The sequence below is a fragment of the Cibotium barometz genome, chromosome 18 (genome assembly GCF_041138505.1).
Source record: "Cibotium barometz isolate CiBa-2024 chromosome 18, ASM4113850v1, whole genome shotgun sequence".
Taxonomy (NCBI): Eukaryota; Viridiplantae; Streptophyta; class Polypodiopsida; order Cyatheales; family Cibotiaceae; genus Cibotium; species Cibotium barometz.
In genome coordinates, this window is record NC_141063.1 from 56,674,513 (window position 1) to 56,701,530 (window position 27,018).

General features: G+C 41.1%; 1 pseudogene; it reads left to right on the plus strand.

Annotated features, from left to right (window-relative positions):
• Positions 1-2,318: 2,318 nt before the first annotated feature.
• LOC147629509 (hydroxycinnamoyltransferase-like) overlaps positions 2,319-27,018 on the plus strand; it is a 28,944-nt pseudogene continuing 4,244 nt past the window's right edge.

The window sequence follows — 27,018 nt, forward strand, 5'->3', positions numbered from 1 at the left end:
AAAAGGGAAGGTCAGGAGAAGGAAGAAAATAACAATATGGAAGAAGGAAGGATGAGTAGAACCCAAATTATGCCAAGTCAGGAAAGGGAGAATCTAGTTGCAAAATGTAGCAATGTGAAAATAGCTAAGGACTGTGACACTAGGGTGTTCCCGAAGTGACTACAAAAATAAGAGGGCAAACGGTGTCACAAGTCATCTTGGATAGAGGATCTGGAGTCAATATAATATCAGATAGCTTGGTTAAGAAGCTAGGAATCACATAAATGTATCCTGCTCCGTTCAAGATCAAGATGGCTAATCAACGGAGGATTCGGCGGCCAGTCAGAATCATTAGAGGAGAACAAATTGAAGTAGCAAGATTTATGTTCACTGTTGTATTCATAGTCCTAAAGATGACTGAGATTGCAGGAGTGTATCCCATGTTGTTGGGAAGATTGTGACTTAGAAGCGAAAAAATAAAACACAATTGGGAAACGGATAGGATTGCAATCCAGAAAGAACGAAAAGAAGAAGGTATGCATCTCGGTCACTCACAGGAAAGGACAAGATTAGCCTGGCCAACTGACCATTGCATGCACAGGTACTAAACTACTAAGGTGTGGAAGATGATGAAGAAGAGTAGATCCTGAGAGAGAATCTTGACCTGCTGTCACTCTTTGAAGTAGACAAAGAGTGGTTTGGCTAAAGATACGATCCATATGTTCTCATCACTCAACTCGAGGTGATAGGAATTCGGATGGAGGGCTCGAGACGTCTAGATCTAGCTCCATCATTGGGATAACATAATGGATTTATAATGGTGAGTGATTGGCCAATTGCAAATGCATCAATTGTGTACGTTGCCTTGAAATATTGTATGAATAAAAACATAAAAAAGAATGCGGCATGAGGACCGGAGGAGAGGCCCAGAGATGTCCTTATTGTACTACTGCTTGTATGTCCAGGAATGAGGCATGAGGGCCTGAGGAGAGGCCCAACGAGGTCCCTACTGAGTTGCATGTAAGTCCAAGGATGAGGCATGAGGGCGGGAGGAGAGGCCCAATGAGGCCCCTACCGAGTTGCACGTAAGTCCAAGGATGAGGCATGAGGGCGGGAGGAGAGGCCCAATGAGGCCCCTACCGAGTTGCATGTAAGTCCAAGGATGAGGCATGAGGGCCGAAGGAGAGGCCCAACGAGGTCTCTACCGTGTCGCTTATAAGTCTAGGAATGAGGCACGAGGGCTGAAGGAGAGGCCCAACAAGGTCCCTACCAAGTTGCCTACCAAGTTGCCTGTAAGCCTAGGAAGAATGAGGCATGAGGGCCGGAGAAAGGGCCATGAGTCACCTATAAGTCCAGAAAAAACAAAATGTAAACCAAAATGAAAATGTTAAAAGCAAAAGGAAATTATCGAAAGATTATGATTTCTAGAACATAGTAACTTTTTGGATGTTGTAATTTTCGGACACATGGGAGAACATGCTATGTGGAAGTTTGGATCGGAACAAGCTTCCCGGACTCTATGAGAGACGGAATTTCAAAATGAGGCGACACAAGCGGGACAAGCACGTCAAGAACCAAAAAGCATCCAAGGAGCAGAATCTGAATAAAGTCAAGATCCGAAATGAAGCTAACACAAGCGAGACAAGCGTGTCGGGACAGGAAGGGAAAGCACAAAATCTAAGAATAGAATTTGTCGCTTGTAAACGTAATTTTAGCATGTGTGGACAACGAGGAGCCAGCTGGCAATTGTATAGAGGTGGTGGAAAAATCGATGATGCTGCCTTATAAAAGGGTGCATGGATGGAAAAGGGAAAGGTGTCACATCAATTTTGCCCCACCACTACTCAGCTATAAATGATCTCCTGGCTTGTGCAATAGGCACTGGAATAGTGGAAAATCATGAAAATAACAGGCAGTTATGGCCGTACCAAAGGGGAGGCATGTGCCACGACAATGGTAGGGAGACACTGCACTTTCTCACTCGAATGCCTGGTTTGCATGTTTCTATTGTGCAAAAGCTGGATTCCCCGCTCTCTACTTTGCTACGCTATGTGCCCTCTCCTTGCTAAGCTTTGTTGTAGTCCTTGCCTTCTCTCACCCAACCTAGCTATCTATTGCATGATGACAGGATGGTGGAGTTCGAATACCTGTCATCAACTCTGTACAAGGAAGCAAAAAAACATGTAGAGTGGGTGGAGAAGATGGGCCTGAACGAGTTCACAAAGCTATCCTAGGAAGAGCTCCAACACAACTTCAAGGCGGGGGAATGGCTCCAGCGGTCCAACATCATCTCAGTGTCCTTGGAGAGGAGGGAATTCAACTCCTTGTATGTGGCCGAGATGTTCCGTTTGACAGTAGAAGAAGAAGTGGAGATCAAGCCTATAGAGGATTATGACCTGATTGCAGAATTCGGCCCGCTAGAGGGGAGAGCCAAAGAATACAAGATAACTGGAACAACTGACAAGGACAGGCAAAAATAGATGAGGTTTGCGGTGGAGATGATAAACCTCACCCACAAACCTTACTGCATGTCCAAAAAGACATACGGCATGATGAAGGTAGTAGAAGCAGCCTACAGGTAGCACAAGGGTGGCATGGGTAGAAGTGCTTTATCACAACCTCAAGGAGCAGATTGGGAAGCTCATCAGGCCCAACACAAAGACAAAAATTAGGCCATACCTCGATGCGCTGTTCAAGGGAAAGGATCAATAAGAGGAAGAGAGGAGAGCTCAAAGGCAAACGCCCAGGGAAATTTGAAAGCTCAAAGCCCTCCAGAAGGACTCAGGAAGACTGGCCTTCTCCGAACAGGGCAAGAAGAGGTTGTTTGAATTTGGTGAGAAGAAAGTCAGCACCAAGAAGGGAAAAATCTCCAAGGAGGGTTCCAGCAGAGGAGTGGAGGTGTGTTGGTATCCCAGAATTCGGAGAAGCAGCAAGAAGCAACCACCACTGCAACACTACACTTAGAAGTGCAGCCTCCGTAGCCAAAGTTCTTGGTGTCCGTATCGGCCTCGATGGTGCTGAGCCAGTCCAATTTTCCAGAATCTATAGAGTTGAATTGGGTGCAAGGATCCTTGAATTACCTGTAAAGATGCATGAACGATGGGCTCAAGGAGATGAGCAAGTTGCAGTCTATTATCAAGGAAAAGGATGCAGGATGCGCTTAGAGCACAAAAGACTTGCAGGACCTGATGAGCCAATAGGAACCATTGCAGGAAGAGCTGTACAGAAAGAGAGCAAAATCTAGCTAGGTGGATGACATCATGCGAAGGCAGCTTAAGGACTCCAACAGGCCAACAAAGGACCCAAGCAGCAAGAGATGGAAGAGATGAAGAAACACATGGCCAGAAGGGACCAGGAAGCCCTACAGATGTAGGATTATTTGAACAAGGCCGTGGAAAGGCAAACAAACATGGAAGCACTGGTCGCCTAGATTTGGGAAGAGCACCTGAAGATCATAATGGATGCCTAGAATAGGGTAGACAAGGATAAAGTAGAATTGGTGAAGGTAGAGGCACGCCTAGCAGTATTGGATATCCAGAAGTTTATGAGCTGGATGCGAAGAAGATGGAGTAGTGGGAGAATCATGCAGGGGAAGACCTTAAGGAGTGGGGGGCATAGTGGAAAAAGCTGAAATTAGTGATGGAGGCACCCACATCTTCTTACAAACAAATAACTCTTCACCAGCCAGGAGACGGAAATCCGGACGGAGGATCTAGATATCCAGGTCCATCTCCATCCTTAGGCCTAGAACCAGCAAAGGCGCTCGAGGCACGAGCCTCGAGTGGAGCTGAAAAAAGAGACGGGCACAATAGAGGTGGCACCAACAGGATTGATGAGCTGCACAAGGAGAATGAAAAGTTGCATTTGGAAGTGGAGTAATGGAAGAAGAAATTTGCAATCCCGAAGGGAGAAGGAAAGAAGCCGACAGCTGAAACTGACAGAAAACAAAAAGAGATAGTGTTGTGGACCTGTCTCTACACTGGATCTTATCCCAACCAATGAACTAAAGGAACATGCATGGGTAGCCACAAAGAAGTTTGAAGAGAAGGCAAACGGTGAAGTAGCTCTACGTGTCCAAGTGGAGGAACTAGAAGCGCTCATCGAAGAATATAAGGAAGAGCAAAAGCAGGATGGCAAGACCATCAAATTATTGAAGAAAGAAGTAGAAGGAGCCACACCCACAAGGGTGACTAGGGGAAAGATAGGTGTTAAATGAGCTAAATGTGGCATTGCTGATTGCAAATGCTAACATTAGGAAAAAAGCCAACAAATGGATGCCATGAAAAAGGTCCATGCCGAGGAACTGCAGTCCAAAGACAAGATGGTTCAGGACTTCCAAGGTTGGGCCAAAAGGGAGAACAAGGCTAGGGAGGATGTGCAATGTAAGCTGCAGGAGCTAGGCTAGAACAGCGTGAGCGCTTGGAAAGAGAGGCTCATAAATACATGTAGCAGTTGGTCAACTTTGCACAACACGCGGGCACCATGAGGCCTTCCAACTAGGAAGATGTAGCCAAATTCATGAATAAGTCGAAAGTGCCTAAAGTGGCAAGACAAGGCCAAAGCCCTTCCCAAGAGCAGTAAGTAGGACAAAGCCAAAGCCCTTCCCCAGGAGCAGAACGCAAGGCTGGATCCACAGCCGTGTGGAGAAGTAGTGGAATGTTGTGACTTGAGTCACGTGAGGAGGCAACGGCTCAATCAAAGAGCGATGCTATCAGTGTCCCTCTCCAATGGAGAAAACTGGTAGACAAAGAAAAGGGGACTTTAAGATCAGATCGGTTCGGAATACCACCCTACTAGTGGAAGTGGAGCCAAGGCAGCAGAAGAGGGCCAAGAGAACCAAAGCATACCATTTTCGAAGATGATGCTATTTGTCCGGAACAAACAAAGCCTCCCTCATGCCTCGCAAACAGTTGACATGGTGGTGCAATGAAGAGAGCCAAGGCCAAGTATCCGGATGCATGGCCCATTAATGTGCAATTTAGAAGTGCCGACAAAAGAACAGGGCTCGACCATGCATGAGTAGCTAGAAAAGAGCTTACGAGTCCAATATATAGCCGAGACCGGGCGAGCAATACAGTTCGTATCAAGAGGCACCATTGCACATGCTGAATCATAAGGACGAGGGTGGAACAGGCCGTAAAGTGTCTAGACAACATGGTCTGGAGTCAGGAAACAGTTCGGGTCTAGAAAATTTTGGAAAATTTTTTAGAACACCAGCAAAAAATAGGCTTTGCTACTAATGCGACATCCACCATGATCCCTAGGTGTTGGCGGCCAATCAACCTGTTCAGCCGCCGCTGAGACTTCTTCCCTTTTTGTAACAAACTTGTTATGGGCTAAGCTTTCTGGTTTTGTAACAACCTTGTAACCACCTCTTGCAAACAGGTAGTACCCAATTGGATGTAAGGGGCAAAAAGGGGGAACTCTCTAGATGATATTATGCGAGTTAGGAGATCAGTAGATATGGTCCGCGGCTGTGGCTGATTGAGGTTGGGAACGAGGAGGATAGGGGTGCTGGAGTTCCCGAACCCAGTGTGTCGACGGATTCTCAAAGCATGAGATGCACGTGGGGTGTTGAGGAAGTGTTGGTGGAGGAGGCAGGTGAGGAAGTCGGTGCTTGGCAAGTAGAATTGTGGACCGTTTGAAAGCTAAGACGCAAAGGCATTGGAGGTCGTAGTGGCAGCAGAGAAGACACGAAAAGTGAATGTAGCCCCCCCCAAGTGGGATGGCGGGCCAAGTGAGATGATAGGGGTGATGGTCAGGCTGTGGTTGATTGAAGTTGGGAATGAGGAGGATAGGGGTGCCGGATTACCCTGGGACCGCTGTGCCAACAACGGTCAGCATGAGATGCACGTGGTGTGCACGAAGTACTTGAGAAGGTAGGTGAGGAGGTTGACGCTTGGCAAGAAGAAGTGTGAGCTGTTGGGATTGTGATACTGAGCATAGAAACGATGATAGTTTGGTACGGATGGTGTCACTCCACCTCAGCTCTAAAAGGCACGGTGAATTTACTAACTCTTCACCATGGGATCAACGGTGTGGAGGGGCTGGGAGAATTGTGGTTGTCCAACGCAGCAGTAAACTAAGGCTTCATAAAGTAAACTCGGCCTCTTTCTTGACATGGTAGAAATTGGCGTCTAGTTGGGCAAAATTAAGACAAAAAGATAAAAACGTGGCAAGCAAGCAAGCCAACTTGGCAGTTTCACGGCAAGGATTTCTTAGACAACAAGGGGCTGGGATGCATGTAGCCATGATTTGGAGGGACCTGGGCGGGAGAGATTCGAAACCATGGTGGCAACAAGGAGAGGAGTGATGACAGAGCGGTTCAAGATATAAATCCGATAAGCTATCTCTCTCTCTTGCTTTCTCCACCTCTCTCTCTCTCTCTCTCTCTCTCTTCAATGTCTAGATGCACGCATAAGATCCTCATCTCTCTCTCTCTCTCTCTCTCTCTCTCTCTCTCTCTCCTGCTTTTGTTGATGGCTACTGTGAATGCCAACGATGTGTCTATCCCCATTTTAAATGAGATATGCATGGTCAAATGAGAAAGCTTTGAGACCCTTATGTTTCCCTACGGCGGTCAAATGAATGCAAGCAAGGTCTCTTCATCCCCAATTTGAATGAGGTATTCATGCTCAAAAGAGAGGGCTTTGAGACCGTGCATCTATCATGTTGGGATAATAATTTGGCTTTGCTTTGTAGATTCATTGGACTCAAGAAAAAACTATGGGCTTGCCAATGGCTACAATGAATGCTAGCAATGTTTACATCCCCAATCTCAATGAGGTATGCACGGTCAAATGAGAAAGCTTTGAGACCACGCAACTATCATGATGGGATAGTAATGTGGCTTTGCTTTGTAGGTTCATTGGAATGCCACATCTGATGCAAAAGAATTCAACTTGGAGGTTTTTTTAGATAGTACATGGAGTGGTGACACATCAAGCGATGACATGGACATCGATGAGTTCATTCAAGATGAGAAAGTAGTACATCCCTTTGCATGTGATGATTATCATAGTGTAAGGGATGTGCGTGACCCACATTGCTACATCTCTAGCACCTTTTTCTCTTTTGACAAGGAGAGCTACAAGTTGATGGAAGCAAATCTTCGAGGGGAAATTTTGGTGACCCTAAAGTACATTAAAGGCCCATGATGTACAAGGTGTGTTGAATTTGAAGAGGTGGAAGCGGATGAAAGAGGCCTTATCTCTTACTCCTAGCAATGATAGCCGTCAATGCATTTGCTTGAAATCACCACTCAACTTAAAGATTGCAGCAAATTGAAGATTGGAAGCACATTGTGAGGGCAGCCCATTTCCATCCGGATGATGGAAAACACCTAGGAGAGGACACCATTAGTTCAATCAAGACCCAATGGTGCACAGATCTTCAAAGCCATGGAATCCCAATCAGCTATATCAAAGATTGGATCATTGCTTGAGGATGCCAATTGCATGGTAGACATCAACAAGAAGTTGTTTCGGTACGCGCAAGTGGGAAACAAAGAAAAACCTCACCTATAATTATAGTCACAAAAATGTCTCGTGTTCAAGACTTGATTGACATCATGATCAAGTACAAGGTAAGGCTTGTGTTGCTTCGCTCTACTGGGCACATTGGGTCTTCCAAGTGGGTGAAGGAGTACATATGTCATCGAGGGCAAAAGTACATATGTCTTCCAAGTGTGTGAAGGGTAATGAAGCCCAGCTAATTAACAAAGTTGTCAAGCTATGTGTTGACACATCCGTTGAGAAGGGTGTGATTACAACTTGTGTATATGTGCTGCAAGAAGATGAGGAGAGACACTTTAGCATGTGCCTCCAGAATGGGATTGTGCTTCAAAACATCCATGCATCTCAACATAGGATCATCCTTGTATATAGTGGTTCTTGAACAACAATACCTCTCTTGGACTAGAATAATATTACTTAATTGGGAACCTCAATAACCTTAATAATATTACTTACTTGGTTCTTGAGAGCAAGGTACAAACTTAATCTATTTGTTCATTCTATGTCAACATGAGATCAATTAAGTACTTTGATTATGCAAGCATCCTCTGTACTATTACTGTTGTGCACCTTTAATCAGCACCTTCATCCTCTGTACTGTTACTGTTGTGCACCTTTAATCAACACCTTCATCCTTCAATGACATTTACGTTATCATCATCTATGCATACAGACAAAAATGAACTGATATATTCAGAGCTCTGGCATGCTTGTGCAGTCCCCTCGTCTCGCTGCTGTTGTGCAAACGCAGTCTGAATTGTCAATGTCGATGTCGATGTGTGTAAACATTCTGCATTTTTTAGTGAAAATTTGACTTTCATACAGATGAATCTACTCAGGGCAACCTCATAGACACTTGCTCACAAGAGGATGGAGTGTGTTTGACTTTCATACAGATGAATCTACTCAGGGCAACCTCTTAGACACTTGCTCACAACTGGATGGAGTGTGTTTGACTTTCATAGAGATGAATCTACTCAGGGCAACCTCGTAGACACTTGCTCACAACTGGATGGAGTGTGTTTGTCAGCACAAAAGGGCCAGTTGCTAGGGATTCTGTCCTCTTTCTAAGGTCACACTTACATTGCATGCCCAATTTATAAAGGGTGTGCTGAGTTCTTTGAGTAACTCGCATCGGCTTTTGTGGACGGTGTTGTGGAGTACTTTTATTTTTGCTTGGCCTCCTCTGAGTACTGTGTTGAGGAAGAGTCTTTGATGATCAAGGCACCCAAATTGTATTGGTGCCTTTGTAGTAGCCTTAGTAGCCTTGGGCTATAAGTGGTTGCTTACCCATATTTTGATACCATTAAGATACCTTGATTTGTGTTATCTTGGTGGATTTTTATTTTTGGTGGAAGTGGAAGGTTTTAGGCCCTCCTTCACATTGGTTGCACTGAGGTTGCAGGTTTGAGACTCATGGGCATTGTTGACAATGAGGTTCGAGTCTCTTGTAGAGTGGTGGCTGCTAATGTGGAGGCTTTTTAGCATGCAACCCCCTCTTTTGGCAAGGTTGGTTGATGAAGAGGCATTTTCTTTGGGGCTTTTTCCTTGAGTTCCTTCTTTGAGATACATGGTTTCGGTTGGGGATCTTCTTTAGGAATAGTGGTTTATTGCATGGTTTTGGCATTAGACTTTGTTGGCGAGGATGGAGCGGAAGGGGTAGATGCTTTGTCCAAGTTGGTCATTAATGCAGATGGTAGGTAATTGTGTAGAGGGGATTCTGTGGTGGAAGAAGCTTGTAACTTTTTGCGTTCAGCATCATAGAAATCCATTAGGGTTGGATCCTCTTTCATGCAGTATGGTATTGTCAACTCTATGTCGTTGACCGTCATGTGATGACCCTATCGCTAGTAAAGCACAGTGGAAGAAGCTTGTAACTTTTTGCATTCAGCATCATAGAAATCCATTAGGGTTGGATCCTCTTCCGCCGTGCAGTATGGTATTGCCAACTCTGTGTCGTTGACCGTCATGTGATGACCCTATCGCTAGCAAAGCAAAGTGGTGCTTGGGCATCGATTTATGCCCCAAGATCAAATATGCTTCCAGCACATACTCAACCCACAAAAAACTGACAAGGAGGTTAGTTTCAATATACATTGTGTTAATGAAATTCTTTTAGGATTAGTCGTGAGTGTTGGTTGACCTAACAAATCTAATAACTTGAGGGTCATGAGATTTTGCTCTCATGTTGGATAAAGTTATGATTGAATTGTGGTTATTTTATTGGAAAGTTCCAATCCAACCATAATTATTGGGATATTCTCAGTAAGATATGTTGGAAGTTCCAGCTCCTCCAAGGTCTCTTTCTCTCGTAAGATCAATTGCACAATGCTTGTAGGAGTGTTCAAGGTGATTGTTTGCATGGATTCATTAAGTGAATTCAACGAGTAACGTATCCAAGTTTCACCAAGGATGACATCATACTCAAGGGAATCTGGGGTAACATAGAATCTAAATTCCACATCTCCATCGATTGTTTGAGTAGCATAGCTAAAGCAACCTGGAACTTCAATGTTTTGTCAATTGGCTCCTCTTGCATTGTCTTTAGGGATGAGTTTAGGTTTTCCCAATGATAGCCAAGTGTCTATTGTCAGGATGTTATGACTAGCTCGAGGGCTAATTAACGCGCATTTGCGCTTAACATCATTACTCCCCACCCCACAGGGACATCTAACCATACCATGATAGAATCTTCAAGAGAAGCCATGGATGTTTCAGCTTTAGATCTTGTTTTGATTTTATATTCCCATTCACTCTCATTCTCTTGTTTTGATTTTATATTCCCATTCACTCTCATCCTCTTTTTGGCTCTCAGCTTTTTCAATAGTACCCAATGTGTACGATGGTACACTTGATGCTCTGATAATTCTAACTGAGGTCCGTTTGGAAACTCGTGAATCCATATAGTCTCATTCCATGTAGCTCTTGATGTCGTTGTATAGCTCATGTTTAGCCATTAAAGGTGCAAGTGCTGACGCTATGCTAGCTTCATTTTATGAGAGAAGAAAACTCCTCTAAATGAGGATTTGAGAGACTACTTTAATTTCATAAGGGGTTCATCGAATTTCTCACGTGTCTTTTCAACCATATAATTCATGTAATTTTCCTCTATTGACTCTTCTATAGAGAGTACGTCTTCCTCTTAAAAGGGGAAGCGTACTCCTTAGGTTCTTGTATTTTGGTTGCTTCTTTAGGATTGGCATTATGAGGTTCAATCACAGTTGGTGATCCTATATGACACTCAACCATGCTAAGCATGCTCTCCTGAGCTTGCTTTTTACGTTCCACATGTCATGTGATCATGATTTTCAGTTTGGGGTGGTTGGTCGGGTTCTAGTTTCTTGATTGGTCTGTGAGGTGCACCTAGTGCCGAATCAGAACTTGTTAGCTACGTACTAGAACTTGTTTCATATTTTGACTTTCTTTGGATCGTCAATTTTCATTATGTTTACCCATGCGATGAACAAATTTTCTTTTAGGATTTTGTATTCTGTGTCGCACATCTGTGTTGCACATATGGGTGTTGTGGTTTGTGCGGTAACCTTTGAGGTGGATGCTTCTGCATCATGTGTGCAGCTTTTGGATCTTTTGGGGTTATGTCCTCCACACAGGATCTTTTTTGTTGTCCTCCTTTAATTCAGGTTTGGTTTCGATAGTTTGTTACCCCTTGTCCTTCTTGGGTTTAGAAGGTTTTACTTTTTCTTTTGGTTCCTATTTTAAAGTATGTTCTTCTACCCATTTCGAAGTGTTTATTTTTGCATTCTTTTTTACTATCTCTCATGCCTTGGCTTGTAAGCATGTAAGCACATTCAAGGGTACCATGGACAATTGCCCATTTTGTACACTTAAGATGTTAAGAGTTTTATTTTGTGAGACAAGTTGCATTGAAGCAACTCGCCTTGGGCAATCTTGGAACATGTGGTCAATGCCACATTATTCACACATTGGTTGCAAAGTGTCAATGACTATGGGCATGGAAGTATTCCAAACTGTGTAGTCTGTCACTTTCTAAAGGTCCATGACAATAGAAACATTGAAGTGTTTGCTTAACTGCTTCTCTAGTGGTTTATACCCTTTGAACTGTTTCTATTTAGTGCACGGGAGATTGAGGTTTTGAGTTAATTGTTAATGAATTGGGACATAGGGTTGTGTTCATGACCAAAGGTTTTGCAATATATGTAGTACAAAAAAATAAGTGCCTTGTATGCATAATGGGGATTGGAATGGTCGTAGTAATTGCATTGAACACAAGGTCGCTTATCACTTGAAGAGGCATTAAGGATGTTTGGTTTTGAAGGATCTCATCCTCTCTTAGAGATTTCAAGCTTTTAAGTAAGGCTGCATAGAATTTAGGGAATGGTAACTTCGAGATCAATTTTTCGTTAGCCATTGCTTCACTTGGTTTAGATGAGGAACATCTCGTATCATGATCATCTTTCATCATGTTGTCATCTAACCGTATTGTTTCTTTACAACATTGATAGAATGTTTTCAGGTTGGATACAATGATCAAGTTGTGTAAGCTGTTATTCTTTAAGCCCATCATGAAAAATCTCTTTAATTGAGCATCATTTAGTTTCTCCCATGGCTCACATCATGAGTCCAAGAGTTTTATCCGAAGGATAAAATCCCAAATGGTTTCGTTCTGTTTTCGCTCAATTGAATAGAGTTCTCTTACTGCACTCCATCGATCACCTTCTTGTCTTAAAAAGCCATGGATAAAGGCTTTTTTCAAGGTCCTGAAGTTTGTCTTGATCGCTGGCATCAATGTGATGAACCCATTGACTAGCCTTTTCCACTAAGCATAGGTTCAACACATTTACCTTGGTGTGGCAGTTTGGATTTCCAAAGGCTTCACATCTCTGTTCAATTATTTGAATGAATTTAACAAGATCACTTGTTCCATCATATTTGCCCATGATTTTTGAAATACGTACGACCGTGTTTTTGTATGAGTCACTGAGGCTGTGTGTTAATGCTCTTGTGGTGGGGACTCACTTAGTCCTTGGGAAACCCTCCTTCCTAGATTAGTCAATATATCCAAGGTGTGGGCATCTAGGGGTTGCAAAAAGGGTTGGTACCTAAAAGATTTGTGGGAATGTTAAGTAAAGGACCAAAAGCCCGGTGGGATTGAAGTGAAAGGGGGTTTAAAACCCTATGAAACAATTGTTGTTGGCATGGCTAATGGTATTGGAAGGTGCATTTGGGGCATTGATCAATGGCTCGAAGATGTCAACCATTGTGTCATTGGCATGTTTGACACTGCCAATTGCTCCTTAATGCAAAAGCACTCTTAAAAAAAAAACCTTTGGGATCTATGACAGCCTGTTTATAGCCTCAGGAGGCCTGGCGTACCCTTCGTTGGGGCAAATCAGTGTCGGTTTGCCCAAATTAGCTTAGATGCTACACGCACGTGAACCTCTTAGAGATATTTTTCAGGAAAAAGTGCATGATGGTAGCATCCTAGACGGAAGAGGAAGTCTCAAAACCTATTTTCCATCACTGTCTGAAGACGAAAAAAAATTTTTAGGAAGATTTTTCCTGTTTCGCAGCCTGTTTTTGAAGGTGTTTCAAAAGAAATTTGGAAAACTTTGTAATGAGAGAATTGTAGTATTTTTGGTGTATTACAACTTTGTCTCTTTGAGTTTTTCATGATTTTGTCGTTTAGATCCTCAAAAAGTAGCCTGAATATGGTTCACAATCGTTTTTGCGCTATTTTGGGTGATTTTTAGGGCCATTTTTGTGCCTCGATTTTTGGGTTGAATTTTGAGGCTGCTGTGGTTGGAGGCCAAAATGATGGATTTTGCCCTCGGATCCTCAAGACTAATTTGGCAGAGCTCTATGCCGGCTTTCCGATGAGCATTAGAGCACCTTCAATGGATTTATGGTTTGGGAGATACGAGTCTCCAAACAGGGCTATTTTCTAGAGTCCTGTTTTTTTTAATCGAGACGGACCCCCTTTCACGTCGTGAAACAGCAGGGTGCACTTCACGTCGTGAAACAAACTTCACGAAAAGAATTAAATTTGATTTTTTTAAATGCGAGGACTGTTTCACATAATGAGACGCTGAAGGGTTTCACGCCGTGAACCCTTAAGGCGTGAAATGGACTTCACGGATTTTATCAAATTGAATTTGATTTTTTTTTTTGTGAGGGGACTGTTTCACGCTATGAGATGCTTAAGGGTTTCACACCGTGAACCCTTAAGGCGTGAAACGGACTTCATGGATTATATATATATATATATATATATATATATATATATATATATATATATATATATAAAATCCGTGTGAGGCCTTAAGGCGTGAAACACCAATTTTTTTCTTCCGTGTGAGGCCTTAAGGGGCGTGAATGGCTTAACGCATGAAACATCGATTTTTATTATTATTGATTTTTGGCGTGTAGAGGAAAATTCGAGTTTCCTTGTTTGGGGGGAACATTTTTTAAATTTTAAATTGAGGAGATATGGGCATTTTTCCAAAAAGGTAAGTGGGAATAAAAAAAGTCAACCTTTTTATGACACCCTCTTACACCCTTCATAAATGACCCTTAAATGGATAATTTGACAACTCATTAGCATCTTTCCATTCAATGCTCATTAGTCTTAATGAGTTATGTAAAAAAGTGTATAAAAATTAATTAAATATTAATCTTTTCATTAATCCCTCCCTCTTTTAGACTAATCAAGAGCTCTAATTAACCACTAATCACTAATTAATTCACACCATTGAGCATATCATTGGATAAAGCATGAAATTGCTAAGCTATGCATGAAAAAATGTGTAAATTAATGTATAATTAGAGATTAATTAAACTCTTAATTAATATCTCTTCTCTTTAAGCAAAATCAAAAGAGATAAAAATTCATCCAATTGATGTAATTAGGTGTTTTGATGCATCTAGATGCTCTCAAAACACTAAAAAATACTAATTTTGACCTCTTACATGATCAATTTGGACCCTAAAAAACACATTTCCTAAATTTTTTGCCTCTTGAATTGGATTAATCACCTTTAATGACAAAATCAATCAATTAAGAAAGATTAGTCGATTAATGACAAAACCAATCAATTAAGGAAGATTAGTCGATTTCAATGATTTTTGATGGTTTGAGAAATTTTTTCAATGATTAAGCTACTCCTATTTCTTGATAACTATCTAATGCATACAATTCAAACAAAAGACATAATTTAAGCAAAAATTAATGATTCTAGTTCTTTGTTTAACTCTAAAGTAAGCAAAAAATCACTAAAAATTGCACTCTTGCATTGTTTGATGCAATGCATGCAAACTAAGCCTAACACACTCTATGTGCAAGCCCTAAGAACATTAAAAACCACATTAATAACAACAAAAAAATAACAATTTAGGCTAAAAATTAAACAAAAAGCATTCTTTACAAAACAAAAAAGAGAGCTATTCTATACCAAATCACGCACAAATCACTAAATCCACATCTTTTTCATGGGCAACCATTAATCAAGACAATGGGAAATGAGTAATGCGTAGATTAGAGAAAAATGATGGAAAAAGCTAAGGGATGGCTCCCCGACAGTGACACCAAAAATGTTATGACTCACCCTAACCCCCCTGCTTGCAACACATCCAACAAGAGATTACTTGGTGAGCTGCAACTATCGTGAGGACCTTTCCAAAGGCTGAGCTTGTAACCTTTGAGGTTTCCAAGCTTTACAACTCCTTAAGATGCAATTCCACTGCATCTCCCACTGAGCGTTGTCACGCCGTCGTGTTGCACTATGTGTACTTGTCCCTCCTCTCACCTCACTTCACTCACACACACTCACTAGCATGCATTAGAGAGAGAGATTAGCAGGAGCAAGACTCTATTGCACAATGGGAGAGTATCCTTGTATTATGAGAGATATTCACTTATATACATGGCCATAACTGTTCACACTCACTTAAACTGTTGGGGTTGCGAGCCGAGCACTTTAGGCTCATAAGAGGCCTAATGCTATTACAATGACTACTCTCATAATATATCCATGAAGTACATCACTTGGGACTTTATCCGAACAACTTGCTACCACACGCTCTTGTAGCGAAAATCACCATAAGTATTCCATAGATCCATTACGGGCACCCGTCGTCCAAGTTGTAGGTTTGGACACCATTGCTTCATATCTTGAATGTATGACCTTTTGGTGTATCTACCTTGACTCCTTGATATATAAGATCATGGTAGTAGCTCTTGTTAACCCTAAGAATGGGTTAACATCGTTGCTGTTTGAGAAACGTCTATTTGAACTTGAAAAGAGAGAAAAATATCTTTGAATTTGAAAAGAGAGAGAAACGTATAGATGTGTCTCTTATTAAAGAGGCTGGCATGGTAGTAGCCTTTCATTTTTCATTAAAGAGAGAGAGGATGCTTAAAGGCTAGTTTGGCTAGTCTAAAAAAGTGACATGGAGGAAGAGATGGCTAAAAATGTGGGCACGTGGAAACTCCCAAAGCAACCCCTTTATATTATATATAGATAGCCCTCTGAAATATTCTAAACCCTTTGGTCCTTATTAAATGCAAGCTCATCCACCTATAAGTGGTGGTTCACACACGAATAATCTAAAGCACACTTACAGTAGCCATTAAAGGGGTCATTAAAACAAATACAGGCTCTGACATATCCTAGCAGAAACAATGCTAATTAGAATGGTAACCTTGAGCTTAAGGGATAAGTGAGAAAGGTGGACCTGAAAAACTAGAGTTATTCACGTTGTGAATAATTTGCCCTTTGGGTAACCAAAGGTTCCCAAATAAACATTTGGTTCTAGAAATCAAGAATTGGCCTGCTTAAACAACCTTTCATGCACTTGAGATCCTGAAAAATTCTGGGAGATGAAGTGCCTCCAGATGATAGTGCATTAAATTACCAAAGATCTTCCTACCAAAGGAGTATTGGATCTGGCCCTTTGGCTAGCACGCATCAAAGTGTGTTTGTTCGGATAAGTCTGTGTTCAAGTGAGACTAATGGCAAAGAGTCGATGGAAGACATGGAGGAGAGAGTCTCCAATCTTCCTACCAAAGGAGTACATGGAGGAGAGTCTCCAACTCTCCCACACTATCCGATGGAATGCTGAACATTACTAAATAGTTATTTGGGATGCAGTGGGATGTAGAGGGATACAGATCAAGAGGCTCACTCTACCATTTATGAGGGTCATACAATGAGAGGAGAGAGTTTCCAACTCCCCCACACTATCTAGTGGCATGTTGAACATTACTAAAGAGTTATTTGGGATGCAGTGGCATGTAGAGGGATATAGATCAAGAGGCTCACTCTGCCAATGATGAGGGTCATACAATGAGCAACATTTCAAGGTTCCCAATAGGAAGATAAATTGCACAGGAAACATCTTCTCTTCAAACTTTTGTGATGCGAGAAACTTTTAACGATTCTCAAGAGCCAATATATTACACTCCAAGGATTAAGAGGGATATGGAGAGTATCGCTAGAGCCGGTGAAACCATTTTTCCCCTACGAGTGAAGAAATGGAAGTAGAAATAAAGTTCAAGGAGGCCCAAAAATAGTTACAAATGTATAACCAATGAAAACAAGAATTAGATGCTAGAAGAGCCCTACTAGAACAAAGACACTAGGAAAGAGGCCCAATCCTAGAGATAAATGCTCTAGAGAAGGAGAGTTCCGAGGCTGTAGCACATAGGCCCAAGCCATTGCATAAGTATTGGTAGAGGGGATGTCCTCTCTATTGAAGCAAAGAGAAATAATACTTTACTTGGTGTTTGTTCAAGAAAGAAGAAACTCATTAATATAGAGACTCTCTCAATCAATGGTGGAAGCCTTAAAAAAAGAGTGTTTAAGTAGCCATGTATTCTTTGATACTAACTATTTGTTATTTTTTCTTTATTTATAATCTCTTTAAACAAATTATAATTTTTATTATATAAGAAAATACTTCATCCAGATAAAGAAAACATTGATCCATACAAAGCTAGTGATGGATATAGTAAGCTTATTGATACTTTGATTATGCATAATATGTGAGAAAAAATGGCACAAAAAACTTAAGAGAACAAACTCATTGAAGAGTTTTTACAAAGAAACACCATAGACACAAATGTAATTCAAGTAACACTTGATAATGTGGGTATAAGTTGTGATGGATATTCTCAAGTTTACAAAACATTACAAGGCAAGCTAAGAGACAACAATATCAAAGAAAATATTATACCAAAACTTACATTTGTAAGACAAGAACATCATACAATGAATAGTGAACTGATGCAATATCTTGGAGAGCTAGATTATATAGCAGATATCTATCATAGAAATACGAAAGATCTTTTTTTCAATAAATCCAATAATATTGTCTTCGATCTTGTGGTCAATGGTCAAATATTTTGATATTACTCATGAAGAAGTCAAAGGTGTGCTTAAATATGTAATCAAGCTGGAAGAATGTGAAATCATCAACAAGGAAAGAAACAAGAGTACGTTTCAGTGACACTTATGAACATGGCTCTTGATCCCTCTATAACAAATACAAACACACCGTATTTTAGTGTGCAATCAGAGAACAACATTTGGTGGTTTTAGCAGCATTTGAGGAATGCAAAATATTTCTTTAAATTTAAGTTTTGTGTTTATCAATATGATTATCTAACATAATGAATATTGAAGTCTTATCCTAAAAGTATATTCTTTGATAGGTGGACATGACATGACAGGTACATTGAAATATTATACTGGATTTTTCATCATACGTCTATCCCCACTACAATATCAGATTAAACAAATGGTAAAAAACTTCATATAGAGGGGATATGAAAATTCAATGTGGAGTGGCACATGACAGGAGATTTGAAGATGCTCAAATGCATCTACAATGTTTCTAAAGGAGGTAATGCAAAATCTCCATGCTTATATTATACAGAGGCTTCTAAAGTCATGGACAGGAAGTATTGAAATAAGGCTCCTATAGACACCTCAAGGATCCTAACTTGTTAAATGCTTAACATTCTTCTTAAAAGGGTCCACATTTTCATTCTGTATGCTCTTAGTAGAATCATAGAGAAGCTTGTGTGTCTCTATATAGGATTTGCATGAAAGTTGAAACCAAAGAAAGAAGAGATGAAAGCTATCAAAATGATAGAGAAAGTACTATCTGATATGGGACTTCATAGTGGAAATGTGCATATAGAGACAGACACAAAAAAGTTTGCCAATGGAAAAGATGTTCCAACCAAACTGTCAATTGGTGGAGTAAAAGCTAGAAGGTTTCTTTTAGTGAGGAATGAAAGATAAAAGTAAACCGGACATATCAAACAGACCAAGACCCAAGTCGACAATCAAATATGAATTATGGAAGAATCTTCATAATGTAGTGAAGGATGATTTAGATGATACAAAAGCTAGAAATAATAAAGCAAATGTTTGAAAAGAATTAGACAATTTATTTGTATATTATGGCAAAAAGAAATGGAATAAGCAAGAATTTTGAGAATTTAAAAATTGTTTAGAATCTTTCAATTCATCTATGAAGGATGCATGGATAGATCAACATTTCACGTATTACATGATGGTAATATTATTTGTATTCTATTTTCTTTCTTTCTTGTAAATCACATTTCTCTAACTCTTCTTTTTATGTTTTCCTATCAAATCATATACAACCATCTTCCTTACTTTATAAATGAGTATGGAAGTCTATCCATTTGGTCCACACAAGGCATGGAGAAGTCTCATTACCAAGCATGTACTGCATTTTTTAGTGTGCATGTATTTACACATGCACATGCGTGGACATGCACCTTTACACCTACATGCCCGTGCAATCCACACATATTCACTCACACATGCACCTTTACACCTTTACACCTTTACACCTACATGCCCGTGCAATCCACACATATTCACTCACACATGCCCCCAACACTTGTATGTATATATGTGTCTACTCATACACTTCCAGTCATTCATTCGTGCTCGCACATGTGCATACACTTACACTCATGTGTGCTCATGCACCTCAAACATATACATACAAATGCACCTCATGCACCTAGCATGCTTGTATAAATACACTGCATGTGCACACCCCACATGTACTCACCTTTGAATAGCCACTTGCATATATGTTACACACTTACACATGCCCCTCACATTCCCACTTACATGTGTGTGTTACTATACACTCAATGCCCGCCTCTCAGCATGTATTTCACTTTGATGTATAATGCACATTACCACCTACAATACTATATATGGACATGGTTGCATGAGCTAAGGAATCCAATGCTTGTGAGTATCCACCCCCTTCTACACTTTGTACATTCTCCATCCAGAGTTTTTCTAGATCGCTATCTAAGCTCCACTTGAGAGTGCACGGGTAGACAACACCATCACTTGTACCTCTTTGGTATAATCAAAATTTTTGAATTCTCTCCATTGTGTATCTATTGCATTGTCTATTATGCTTTGTCTTGCTATCTATTTTAGTTGTGCCATATTCTTATATGGTATCAGAACTTAGGTGCTCTTAGCAAGAATACTGCATAAAGTTTAGTCTTTCTTTGCATTGAATCCTAGGAGTGATGGCTTCTATCTCTACTACTATGTTGTTGCTGCATTAGTCTTACGCATTCATCCACTTGCCTTCACAAAAGGCAAGCTCGATGGGATAAAATACACTCTCTGGAAACTAAAAAATCAATGACATTCTAGACTCTTATGAGCTCCTAGAAACTGTTCTGGGACTAGATGCAAAACTAGTGGGAAGTCACTTCTTCGGGCATGGAGAAGGGGCAATGCTGATGCACTTTGTGCCATCGCCACAAGTGTAAGTGATTCTGTTCTCACTCTGATTCAACATACTACCAAGGCTGTAGGCTTGGATCATACTAAGAAATTAGTATGAGACTTGGAATCACACCAGGATTCAGAACCTGGAGAATTAGCTTGCTGATAAAAATTTTACTAAAGGAGAAGATGTTGAAAATTTATCTCATGGATCAAAAATCTGCGAGATCAAATGGCTACTGTAGGAATTACACACACTAGTGAGGAGTTGGCTTGGAGGTGCATACAAATTCTTCCACAGAAGTATGATAGCTTGGCTACATCACTAAACACTTAGGTTAGAGTACCACCTTTATCATTTGAAGAATTTAGTGCTATGTTACTTGAGGAGGAGATGCGGCTGAAGACCTGCGATGGTGGTGATATGATGCTGCATTTTTGGCTAATGCTAAAGGCAAAGGCATGACATCTTCTGATGAGAAGAAGAAGGAGCCAAAGAAGAAGAAGTTCAAGGGAGCTGCTATTACTATGACAATGAAGGGTCATGCTGTCAAAGACTGTAGAATGAAGCAGGCTTACAAGAAGAACGGTACCTTGAAGTCTTCATGGAAGGGAAAGGAGTAAGTCTCAACAATGTTGAGACTGAGCTTGAAATTTGGATCGCCATTGAAGAGCTATGCTCATCTGCTCAGGCTCAGGTTGTTGATGATTTGTGGATTTTGGATAGTGAAGCATCCCAACACATGACTAGTAAGAAGGGCTGTTATAGTTCCTGGAAGCCTCTACAGGAACCCATCATTGTTGTTGTTGGGAATAATGCTAAATGTATAGCTAAAGTGTTTGAAACCATATCTTTTGTGGTAGCTACAGGTGAAGAGAAGCAATTGTCAGATGTTCTCTATGTATCCCAAATAAAAAGAAATCTATGCGATGATAGATTGTGGGCTTGAAGTATGATTGAAGAAAACTGAAGCAAAAATTCTAGATGTTGCTTTGCAAGGTAGCCGGCAAAGGAGCAAGACGCACCAATCTCTACAAGTTGAGTTCCCTTATAGTGTCTATAGATACAAGAAAGCTTTGGCATAAGCTATTTGGTCACATTGGATTTGCAGTGCTAAAGGAGATGCAAAAAATGGGTATGGTAGTTAATTTGCTTGCATTTTTAGAACTGTAGGGACCATGTGAAGCTTGCATGATGGGCAAGCAACAACACAAGGCATTTACACAGGAAAGCAGCAATTGGGCAAAGACTCATCTAGTATTGGTACATGATGCTGATCTTTGTGGTAAAATGTCTACTACTACATTAGGGGGATCTTCTTACTTTATGATGTTAGTCGACGATTACAGTAGGAAGATGTGGGTTTATTTCCTTCAGGATAAGGCTGAAGCTTTTGGTGGCAAGTTCAAACAGTGGCATAAGCTTGTGGAAAATGAGACAGGAAAGAAGGTGAAGAAGTTTCGTACAGATCAAGGAGGAGAATACCTTTCGACAGAATTTGACAACTATTGCAAGGAGAATGGCTTCAAGTGCCAACTCACCACTACTCACACACCTCAGCAAAATGGTGTTGTAGAATGCCGTAATCGAACATTCATGGCTCAATGCATGTTGAAGGCAAAGGGTTTGCCCAATACATTTTGGGTTGAAGTAGTCAACATAGCATTTTATGTCCTCAATCGGAGCTACACAAAGGCACTTAAGGATGTTACACCTCAAGAGGCCTCCTCTGGTAAGAAACCTTCAGTTTCTCATTTCAGAACATTTTGCTGTGAATGTTATGTACATATTCCAGATGCATCTAGGACCAAGCTAGATGCAAAAAGCAAGAAGTGTATCTTTCTTGGATGTAGTCAAGAGTTGAATGCATATCTTTCTTGGAATATTGGCTCTATGATACAGAGGCAAAGAAGATTTTGGCCAGCGGAGATGTGGTATTTGCTGAACATCCACACTCAATGGAGGAAGGAGGTCCATCCACTCTATCATCAGCCGGAGAAATAGTCCACCATCCACCACCAGTAAGATTTCGTCTCAAGGACTCTCACACGTCACAATAGCCTACTGCCTGCTCTGCTGCACCCTGCTGGCTGCTGCTGCTGCACCACAAGGAAAGCCACTTCCAAAGTGGGCAAAACAACTCTTTGATGAGCATAACCCAGTACCTAAAAAGCCAGAATCTTCACCAGATGGACCACGTAGATCAAGAAGAATAGAAGGGTAGAGAAGAGCATCTGATCTCACTATCATCAATATTGCCTTCATGGCTGAGATAATGGGAACAATAAAGGAGCTAGCCACCTTGGATGAAGTCTTAGCAAATCCAAAGTGGAAAGCTACGATGCAATCTGAGTATGGAAAGCTGCGATGCGATCTGAGTATGATAAAATCATAAAGAACAACACATGGGAGCTAGTTGATCGACCACCAAGCAGAAAGGTAATTGGTACCAAATGGGTTTGGAAAGCTAAGTATAAGGCTGATGGCTCACTTGAAAAATACAAAGCTAGGTTGGTTGCACAGGGATTTACACAGGCAGAGGGTTTTGACTTTGATAAAACCTTTGCTCCCATAGCTCGCATGACAACTATCACGGTGATACTTGGCTTGGCTACTCACAAAAAGTGGCCATTCTTTCACATGGATGTCAAATTAGCATTTCTAAATGGCCATCTCAAGGAGGAGGTATATGTTGCTCAGGCACTAGGTTTTAAAATGCTCGGATCAAAAAATAAAGTTTGCAGATTGAAGAAGGCATTGTATAGGCTGAAATAGACCCCAAGGGCATGGAATCACAGGATAGACCAATTTCTCAAAAAGATTGGGTTTATAAGAAGTGCTTCTGATGCTAACTTGTATGTTTTAAAAAGGCATGGCAAGAATTTTTTGGTTGTCTTGTATGTAGATGACTTAAACATTTCAGGTGACAATGAGCAGACAATGGATATGCTGAGCCATGAGTTTGAGATGACAGACTTAGGTCTTATACATTAGCTTTCTATAGACGATTATTCATCACTTATTGACATCAGGAAGTACAAGAAATTGGTGGGGAGTTTGATTTTTCTCACTAACACTAGACCTGAATATTAGCTTCACAGTTGGTGTGTTAAGCAAGTTTTCCAACAAGCCACAAGAGTCATTGGAAGAAGGGATGAGGGTACTTAAGTACATCAGAGGTACTCTTGAGTATGGCATCACTTACAGCATGGGTGACACTTTGATAGCTTATTGTGACTCACATTGGGGAGGAGATTGTGATTCTAGGAAATTAGCTTCTGGATATCATTTTTTGCTTGGTTTTGGTGCATTCTCTCTAGGACTAGCATGCTTTTTGCAGTGCAACAATCAGAGTTGCATGGCTATCTCCAAGAACCCTGTGTTGCATGCTCACAGGAAGCACATTGAGATTCAGTATCATTATGTGCGGGAGATGATAGAGGATGAGATAGTGGAGGTGGAGTATTTCTCTACATAGAAAAACTACGCCAACCTCTTCACCAAGGCAATTGGAAAGTACTATCTCACTTGGCATCTTCATCGCCTTGGCAATTGGCCAAAAACCTAGTTCATCTTTGGGTGGACATTGAGGGGGGTGTTAGTATACTCTCAATGCCCGCCTCTCAGCATGTATCTCACTTTGATGTATAATGCACATTTGTTAGGCCCCCATTATGAGGAGTAGCCATGGTGCATATGTCTTTAGTGGGAACCCCGACGTAGATGCCGATGGGGTCATTATTGTGACCATTGATTATGGTTAGGAGATGGTCAAGGGTAGTACGAGCGTTAGTTGGGGCTCGAGTATGAGGAATATTTTCTAGAATATTCCATCGAATACTAGGTCCATCATTAGTGGTCGGTGGGCCGTGTTCTTGATATGCGAGCACTGACCATGCCTGTGTAGTGTAACCTCCCTCATTGTATACGCGTCTACCACATCGCCTACTACAGTACTATATATGGACATGGTTGCCATGAGCTAAGGCATCCAATGCTTATGAGTATCCACCCCCTTCTACACTTCATACATCCTCCATCCAGAGTCTGTTTGAGAGTGCATGGGTGGACAACACCACCAACACTTGTACCTCTTTGGTATAATCAGACTTTTTGAATTCTCTCCATTGTGTATCTATTGCATTGTCTATTGTGCTTTGTCTTGCTATCTCTTCCCGTTGTGCCATATTCTTATAGTGTTTACCACACCCCCTCTCGTGCATGCACGTGCACACACTTGTACATATGTGCACACACTTCCATCCATGTGTGCATACCCATTCACACACTTCCACTCGCATGGGCACTCGTATTCTCATCGGCACATGCATCCCCATTTACGCATACACTTGTTTACCCATTTTCACATACACCATGCATTTGTACCCCATCGTTTATATCATGCAAATGCATGATCACATACGTGCACCCACCCAGTCACATATTTACACTCATTTTCACATCCACACGTGGGTGCACACACCTTTGCACCTGCACATGCATGCACCCACTCTTTCTCATTCACTTCTATTCGCATGTGCACACACACACACACACACATGCACGTGTGCACACACATTTACGCACATGCATGCACCCACTCTTTCTCATTCACTTCTATTCGCATGTGCACACACACACACACACATGCACGTGTGCACACACATTTACACACTTGCATGCACTCCCCCATTCCCATTCCCATTTGCACATGGACACACTCTTACACATGTGCACATTAACTTATGCTCGTGTGTGCACATGCACCTCACCCACATTCACTCACACCCTCGCTTACACACACCTTTATTCCCTCATGCGAATACCCCCACATCTCGCATGTTGCACACCCATTTACACTTACACGTGCACCCACACCCATGTGCATCCCTTTACACACCCGTGCACGTGCACTTCACCCACACCTCTTCTTATTGTCATGCACGTGCCCCTAAATTCATGCGCATGCACCCCTTATATTCCCATGGGCATACCATATGTATGCACATGCACGCACACACATACACACATTTGCACTCCACATATTCCCATGCATGCCCACTTGGGCTTGTGCACACATATCTTGCACGCTTACATGCACAACACCCCTTCTTGTCTCAAAAAATAAACCTCCCGCCCCCATCTCTCATTTTCCCCTTTATTTCTATATTAAAAAAAGACTGCATTGTCGTGTGCATTGGTGCATCGCCCTGATCTTCTACTATCCGTACTTATGTGCCTCATGCACCTCTCCACCAGCCATGCCCTTCCTCGCCTTCTTCCCCATGGCTAGGACCACCACCCGCTCTCACCTTCTTCTCCATGGCCAGCACTGCTGCTAACCACCTCCTATGCCTCCCTACAACCTAAGTGAGATTGTGGACAAATTTGGAGCTTGGAGACCCCCTCTCATTTCTAGGTGTTGCACCCAAGTCTATGCTACTTTGATTTATGTCTTCCCAATACTTTTGGTTGGTGAGGTAGACTTAAAGGAGTATTTTCTTCTTAACATGGAAGCACTATGTTGAGTGATGGCCATTGTATAGGACCGAGGGTTGGGTGGGTTTGAGGAAGTATGGTTTAATGCAATCGGATTATTGTTTCCAACAATAGCTCAAGGAAAACAATCTCTCTAGCACTCCCTGAAGCACATCATTGAAGCATGTCAAAACGTGTGTACTACTAAGTTATAAAAAAATGGAAGTATTTTTAATTGTTTTTGGTTTTAGGCTCATGTTGGGTAGATTTTCTAAATTTTGAAAATAAGATAAGGCTACAATCATGATGATTCAAATATAAAAACTACTTGACATTGAAAAACTAAGGGCTAGTTGGAAATTTACAAAGGTCATGTAGCTAGTTGTTGTTGAGGTCTTCAATCCTTTAAAGAAACCTAAGTGCCAAATATCTTCTCCCAATTTACCTCATCAAAAGACTGAGGTGCTATGAGAGACAATAGCATAAGGGTGTCCAATGTGATAAGGCTCAAGCTACTCCTTTCATAATCTTTAATCTTGTTTTGTTTTGAGAAGCCACGTTCACAACATGCTGTACTCACTAGAACCAAGAGCATTATTTGCCAAAGCCTTATCAAGTTAGGGTAAGACTCACTCCATTCAACCAATAGCATAAGGGTGTCCAATGTGATAAGGCTCAAGCTACTCCTTTCATAATCTTTAATCTTGTTTTGTTTTGAGAAGCCACGTTCACAACATGCTGTACTCACTGGAACCAAGAGCATTATTTGCCAAAGCCTTATCAAGTTAGGGTAAGACTCACTCCATTCAACCTCTCTACCATAAGCTTCCAAGAACCCATAACTTAGATAGATCTTAAAATAATTTTGCAAAAATGCTCCATTTCATTTTCACTTGCAGCTACATCCACATATTTTCCAAACTTATGACATATACGATCCAAAAAATTTATATGTGCATCATCTCTCTTCTCTAAATCCCTATCATAATGTTTCAGAGGACAAAACACCTTGTCCACATTAAACAAAGGTAAGTCAGTAAATCTCTCATTCAAAAATGCCATCAACAAAATTTCATCCCAAAGCAATGCATCCATCAAGTGACATTCCACTATGACTGTTTCTATGTCTAGAAAAATGCAAGGCATGTTTATGCATAGTGCCATCTTCATCCATATAATAGAATGCACCATCCTTAGAATTTACAAGAAATTCTTTTAATTGCTAGGAGTCATAAAAAAAGGTTGTTTAAGATACCTTTTTCATAAG